General features: G+C 41.0%; 1 protein-coding gene across 2 annotated transcripts in view; it reads left to right on the top strand.

Moving 5' to 3' along the window:
* Positions 1–7,584, top strand: part of Wwtr1 (WW domain containing transcription regulator 1) — a 114,659-nt gene that overhangs the window by 49,231 nt on the left and 57,844 nt on the right. The window lies entirely within an intron of this gene.

Raw genomic sequence — 7,584 nt, 5'->3', positions numbered from 1 at the left:
GGCCGATATTAAAAGCTATTTGACTTTATTAGCCATGAGAGAAATGGTGATTTAAATTGCTTTGAGATTCTATCTTACCTGGTCAGAATGGCAAAATTTAAAAAAAAAAAAAAAAAAAAGGAAAAGAAAACAAATACTGGCAAGGGGAAGAGGAACCTTTATTCACAGTTGGTGGGAATGTAAACTGGTACAGCCAGTATGGGAATCAGTATGGTGGTTTCTGAGGAACTTAAAAATAGAAGTCCTGTATGACTTAACTATCCACAGTCTGGGCATGGACCCAAAGAACACTGTCCTACCTCTGAGATACTTGCACTTGCATGTCTGATGTTCTCTTTACAATAGCAGGAAAATCAAATCAGCCTGGAAGCTCATCGGTCGTAGATGCATTCATAAGGAAAATGTGGTCTTAGCTATACAGCGAAATTTTATTTATGGGTAAAGAAAAGTGAAGTTTGCAGGGAGATAGATGGATCTACAAATTTTTAATTTGTGTGAGGTCACCCGGACTCAGAAAGACAAATTCTGCATTCCCTCTCAGAGGTGGATTCTGGCTTTTGATGTTTATATTTGTATATGTGTGGGTGGGAGTGTGGGCAGACAGCATGAAACAAGGGAGAAAGAAGTTTTGAGGAAGGCATTTGCCAAGAAAGTGGATGGAGGACTATTAGGGGTAGGTACAGGTGAGAGGGTGGTCAGAGGGATGAGAAGGATCAACAAAAATTACGTATTACTTTGTATACTAAAACAAAGGACTATGCAGAGGGTGTTAATTTCTAAACACTCTTCCTCTGGTATCTTGACTCGTTGAAATCCTTAGACCAGCATATTTCAAGCATAGCAGGATTTTGGCATCAGTAGTGGCTTAGTGTTCTACTGTGACTAGGAGACACCATGATCTTATAAAAGAAGACATTTAACTGGGGTATTGCTTAAAGTTCTAGAGGGCTAGTTTATTCTCATTATGGCAGGGCATGGAACACTTGTGGTACTAGAGTAGTATGCAGGCTTTTGAAGCCTCAAAAACCCACTCCAGTGACACATTTCCTCCAACAAGGTCACACCCACTTTAAGAAGGCCACACCTCCTAACCCTTCTAATCCTTTCAAACAGTTCCACTCCTTGATGATGAGGCATTCAAATATATGCGCCTATGGTAGTCGTTCTTATTCAAACTATCACAATGGTATATGATTAAAGATAGGTTGGCCAGTGAGAAACAATTGTATATTGCAAATACTATTTAGTTTCTCTTATGAATGATTACTTTCCAAAATCTGTATTTATTATGAGCCATTTGTAATATGGCAGCAACTTTTTCCTCCTATAAAAGTAAGCGAATATAGGACTATGTAACTGTGTATTAGAATACTAGCTTATCACATGCAAGACCCTGGGTTGAATTTCCAGTATGAAAAAAAAAGAAAGAGTAATTAAGAGCAGATAAAATATCTGTGCCCTTTCACCTAACAGTACTGATCCTGGGGCTCTAGCCTAAAGAATAAGGGTAAGAAGAGGTATGTAAATGTCCAATAGTAAGGGGCTTATTAAGTGAATTGTGATACTTAGGAATTTCAAATCGCATAAGAATTTTGTTACAATATTGTATTGTTTTATTTCAGCTTGATACAAGCTAAAGTCATCTGAGAGTAGAGAACCTTAATTTTAAAGATACCTCCATAAGATTTGATTGTAGGCAGGCTTGTAATTAGTTTCTTAATTAGTTAATTAATTAATTTCTTAATTAGTGATTGATGGGGTAGGGACTACCCTCTTGTGGGTGTACCATCCCTGGGCTGGTGGTCCTGGGCTCGATAAGGAAGCAGGCTGAGCATGTCCTGAGGAGCAAGCTAGTAAGCAGCACCCTCCATGGCCTCTGGATCAGCTCCTGCCACCAGGTTCCTGTCTTTCTTGAGTTACTGTCCTCACTTCTTTTGATGAACTGTGATGTGGAAGTGTAAGCCAAACCCTTTCTTCCCCAACTTGCTTTCGCAATGGCGTTTTATCACAGCAATAGTAACCCTAAATAAGACAGATAATAAGGAAGGTAGTTGCTCTTATTGCTTAGTGTCAGCCTACCTATGTAATGTTAGTGAGCTGAGCTTTTTTTTTTTTTTTTCCCATCCTTTGCAGAGGGTTCTTAGGGGATGGAAAATTTTGAGGAACAGGATTGCCCTACTTAGTTTTAATTTCTACTTAACACAGCCTAGAGTCATCTGAGAGAGAAGCCACAATTGAGCAATTGCCTAGATTACATTGGCCTATGGGTACCTCTGTGGGGGACTTTCTTGATTATTCACTGAGATAAGAGTCTATCTTCACCATGGTAGAGAACTTGCCAGCAGGCTTGGAGACATGATGCTGGAGCAGTAGCTGAGAGCTCACATCCATCCACAAGCAGGAAGCAGAGAATACAGTGGGGAAGGTGAAAGGCTTTTGAAACCGTGAGCTCACCCTCAGTGACTCATATCCTCCAGTAAAGACACATCTCCTAATCTTTCCTAAATGGTCACAGAATGGGGGAAAGTGTGTATACATGCTGGAGTGTGTACATGAGGGACAAACCATGACATTCTACCCACTGAAACCCATAGTCTTGTGGCTATATCATAATGCAAATCATGTTCAGTCCAACTTCAAAAGTCCCTGTGGGTCTTTAGTTTCAACACTTTCAATATCTGAGTTCGCCTGTAAACTCAAAAAGCAAACTAAATAGTTAACACATGCAGTGGTACAGAATATACATTAACACTCCAGAAGGGAAGAAAGGGAATTCATGAGGAAATATGGGACCAAAGCAAGCCTGAAACCCAGCAGGACAAACTCTAAATCGTGTAGCTATATGTCTAATGTCAAAGGGATGGCTCCTTCCTGCTTTGCTGACTTCAGTTCATCTCTTTCTTGGGCTGGTTCCACTCTCTGTCTGTAGCTCTCTTTGGTAGATGTCTCCCAGCTCAGGCACCTCTAACATCTTTGGGTCTCTGCTATAATTCATGATTCACTTCCACAGCCTCATACGTGAGCGTCTCAGGTCCTCCATGCAAGGACTCGACTGCCACAGGCCTAGCCTTGGTAGATCTCCTTAACCCTGGAGGAAGATTCCAAATAAACCCATGCGTTATTTAGAATTTTAACACTAGAACCATGTGGTCTCCACTGTCAGGTTTGGGTGACTGCTTGTGATGGAGCTTGGCCCTCTTCAATCACTTTACAGCAACTTTTGATCTTCTTTTTCTTCCTTTCAACAAGTAGACACTTCCTTAGGCCCTTTTCTCTTACAAATTTGGAATCTTAGATGAGTAGGGTTCTGTCCTGAGGGCACCGCTCCCTTCATTCCATCTCAAATCTAGTCTTTCAGCACAGTCTTTGGCTCCAATATTAAATTTCCTGGTGCTCTTTGTCTCTTCAAACTTTACATCTTATAGTTTTTTTGTTCTAGTTGCTCTTTCATTATAGATCTGCATAAGAATGATTGCTAATAAAAACACAACAAAGTTAATATTAGGCTGTCTTGAGATCTCCTCTGCCAAAGAAAGTAGTCCATTTCTTTTCAATTTAGCCTCAGGCAACTTCCTAGGACAGGGCAGAAGACAGCCATATTCCTGGCCCAAATACTACAGGAATGGCCTCTAGCTCAGCTTCTGTTGAAATACTTGCTTTTCCCTGAAGCCTTTTGAGCTGGGCCTCCACAGTCCACATAGCACATTGTCTTTGGACTATGTTTAGCTTATAATATCCAGCTGCTTGTCTAGCCCAAAGTCCCAAAGTCTTCCACATCCCCTCTAAAGACCACATAGTCAGGTCTGTCACAGGATAAACCCACTTCCTGGTACCATTTTTAATTATAGTTACCTTTTCTATTGCTGTTACTAAACACCATGACCAAGGCAACTTACAGAAGGAAGGGTTGGTTTGTGTCTTGTAATTCCAGAGGGACGGGAGTTCATCACCAACATGGTGGGAGCATGTTAGCAGTTAACAACACTAAGTGCTCACATGCCAGTCTACAAATAGGAAGCAGAGAGTGTACTGGAGATAGTGGGATGCTTTTGTAACTTTAAGTTGCACCAAATGACATCTTGACCAACAAAGTTATACCCCTAATCCTTCTTGAACAGTTAGTAACTGGGGGCCGAACATTAAGACTTACGAATGCATCTTATTAAAACTGCTATATCCTCCAAATTGCCTTTGGTGGGTCTTATCACAGGAACAGTTAAAAGTGTAGAATCATTATTACTAGTTTGGAGAGAAGCAACATCTTTGAACCTTTCTGGTTCTTGGTTTCCATTTATAAAATATTTACTGGCATTATTTACCAGTAGTTATTATGGACCCTAATAAGACAGCCAGTGTTCATTTGACAGCTGTATGTGTATCAGATACGAGATTAAAAGCTTGGCACACCTTCATAGATTAATTTCAAGGTAACTTTTTGTGTGGATACCATTGTCTTGCTGATAATGTTAGCTGATGTTTATTGATGGTTTTCTTCTGTACAATTTTTGCTCCAAGTTGTGTCATAGGTATAGCAGAGCAACTAAAGTACTGGGAATGTCTCAGCTGTTTACCCAAGTTTATGTAGCTAGTGAATATGGGAGGTAGAGTTGGAACACAGACTAGCTACAGGTTTTGAACCACTATCCACAAGTCCATTGTATAGGTGAAGCGTCTGAGAAGCACCAAGAAACTGAGGGACTGGCAGAGCTTTCAGCCACAAGGTCGTACAGTTAGCTAGTAAATGGCAGAGCCATCTGACAAGCAAGATTCTTTCTACCTGGCAGTCCTCATTCTTGCCTGTCATGCAGGGTAGAATCAAAGTCTAAGATTGTAGCATTGGATATTTTGAAGCCCTTTTGCCCTTTGTTGTCAAAACAACTCATTAAACATGTACTAGGGGTAAATCTCCATAAGGGTAGCTAATCGAGCCAAAACTTTGCTTATTAAAATCTACAGTTCCTTGGGGTTGAGTAGTATATAGTATGCTTCACATGCATAAATCCCTATACCCAATTCCATGTCCTTCATCTCTAAATATATTGTTTTCTTCTTCCCGAGGTTAGACAGTTACAGGGAACTGGCTCTTTTAAAAAAGGTTAATCAGTGCCCTAGTGTGGCAGCAGGGCCTTAGAAGTATCAGAGCTCATTCTCCAGTGGGGAATGATCCAGAACGAAAGATGAATTCCTGAAGCTGTCGTCTGTTTTTTCTGGCAGGTCCCAATAGCTCTCAGATTTGAGAGTAGACTTTGGAATGTCTCTTAGGTCGCTTCCTACCTCATATGCAGCTCACAACCTTCAAACTCTAGCTTCAGGAGAGCCAGTGTCTTCTCCTGACCTCTGACCTCTAGGGGTAGCAGTCATGCACATGGTGCACATTATACACACAGGCAAAATACACACATAAAATTACATAAAAACGAAAATAGAATAATAAGTAAACTATAATGACGTTTTCTGAGTGTCTTAAGGTGTAAAGAGACCCTAAGTTATTTTACTTAGCTATTGCTGTGAAGAGATACTGTGACCACAGCAACTCTTATAAAGGAAAACATTTAATTGGGCATGCCTTTCAGCTTTAGAGGTTTATTTCACTATTATCATGGTGGGAAGCATGAAGGTACACAGGCAGTCATGGTGCTGGACAAATAGCTGAAAATTCTACATCTATTTCAACAAGGCAGGAAGAGAGAGAGAGGGAGTGGGGGGTCTGGCTTGAGCATTTGAAACTTCAAAGACTACCCCTAATGACACACTGGCATGTCCTAATGACTGGTGGAAACAAGGCCACAGCTACTTCAACAAAGCCACATCTCCTAACAGTGTTATGCCCTGTGAGCTTATGGAGACCATTTTTATTCAAGCTATGACACCTAGTCAGGTGTCATGGCACACAACTGCAATCCCAATTCTAGAGGCCAAGGCAGGAGGATCCCAAATTGTTGATATGTAATATTAACTCTTTGATCACACATTATATATCACAGACCAAACCTATCATCCATCCATCCATCCACCCACCCATCCATATGATGGATTCATTGGCACGTGACAGAGTTCCAGGAGAGTCACACAAATCCCTCATACACATAGAATAAAAGTAATAAATTCCCAAAAGAGAAAATTCATTTTAAAGGTGGGCTTTGTGACTCATGCTTATAATCCTGGCACTTGGAAAGCTGAGGCAGGACAATTGCCGTTAGTTGGAGTCAGTCTATACTAAATACTGAGATATTGTCATAAACAAACAAACAAACAAACAAGCAAACACACCCAAGAGTAGGTGGGAATAATGAAATTATTTTAGCTAGGAAGCCTCAAAAATAATTAGAAAATAATTCTGGCTTGGGATAATTACAATGAAAGTGCCTTTTAATAATAGTGAACACTTGCTGTAGTTTACTGTTAAGTGCTGGCCACTGGATCCTGAGGACTTTGTGTGCAATACATTTACTGTAGAAAAGCTCTTAGCCTACATTGTACTAAGAAAGCCAACATCTAGCAGCACATGGAATCGGAGGTTGGTCTTCTAAGTCTCTAGACTGTGTAGTGGGGGAGTGGGGGGGCTTTGGTGGCTCTCCAGTGGGCTGAACTGCAGGGATCAATGGTAGCATGGTGGTTTCTGGTGTCTGGTGAAGTCACTGATCACTGGTATGTTTTCTATATATTAGGTTGTGTGTATTCTGTGAATGATTGTGGTTAGCACGTATGTGTGATTTTGTGCTGTGTCTGGAGTTTTCTGGGGGAGCGTATAGGAATCAGTGGTGTGGGTTTTCAGTGTGGCATGTCCTAGTGACACTAGTGGAAAGTGACTTGCTAAAATAGAAAGTAAGATTGAACAGCTGGGTTGATAGCGTCCCACCAGTTGTCCCAACGGGATGGAGGAAGAGCCACCCAGAGTGTTTTCTAGCAGCTGTGACTTCAAACTCAGTGAAGTTTTGTTTGGATAGCACCCTAAGAATAGATGTAGGCTCTTGGTTTTAAAGTAAAGAGGAAGATCAAAAGTTTTCTGGATACAAATAGCTCACTTTTTAAAAACACCGCTTGTTTTCAAGCTATAAAGATGTTTATACATGCATATTTATATATTTGTTGGTGGATACACACACACACACACACACACACACACACACACACATATATATATGTATATGCATGCAGATGTCACTTTCTCATGTTCTCGGTGTCTGTTCCTCTGTCCAATCTGTGCTTGTTCTGCTTTGGGGGAGCTGGTATTGGGGGAGCTTTGAGCATAGCATCCTGCTTTTGTTTGCCCAGGGACTCCTTTTCTTGGTGGTGGGTGGTTTTTGTTTTATTTGTTTTGTTTTTGAGATACGGTCTCATGGTGTGGACTTCACTGGCCTATAGAACTCACTACATATACCAACTTGACCTCAGATTTAACTGTAGTCTGCCTGTCTCTGCCTCCCGAGGGCTTTGTGTGTACCGTTATGTCCAGCTTGCCTAGGGACTCTCAAAAGGAACAGTCTGTGGTTTTTAAATCCTGGTTGTGAACATAACCATGTAATCTCTGAAACATTGTGACTGCTCAGATAGTGATACTCAAGAGAACCGCCATGCCTGGGA

Source organism: Mus pahari, chromosome 4 (genome assembly GCF_900095145.1).
Source record: "Mus pahari chromosome 4, PAHARI_EIJ_v1.1, whole genome shotgun sequence".
NCBI lineage: Eukaryota > Metazoa > Chordata > Mammalia > Rodentia > Muridae > Mus > Mus pahari.
Note: the sequence above shows the minus strand (reverse complement) of the source record. Positions and strands in the feature narration are given on the sequence as shown.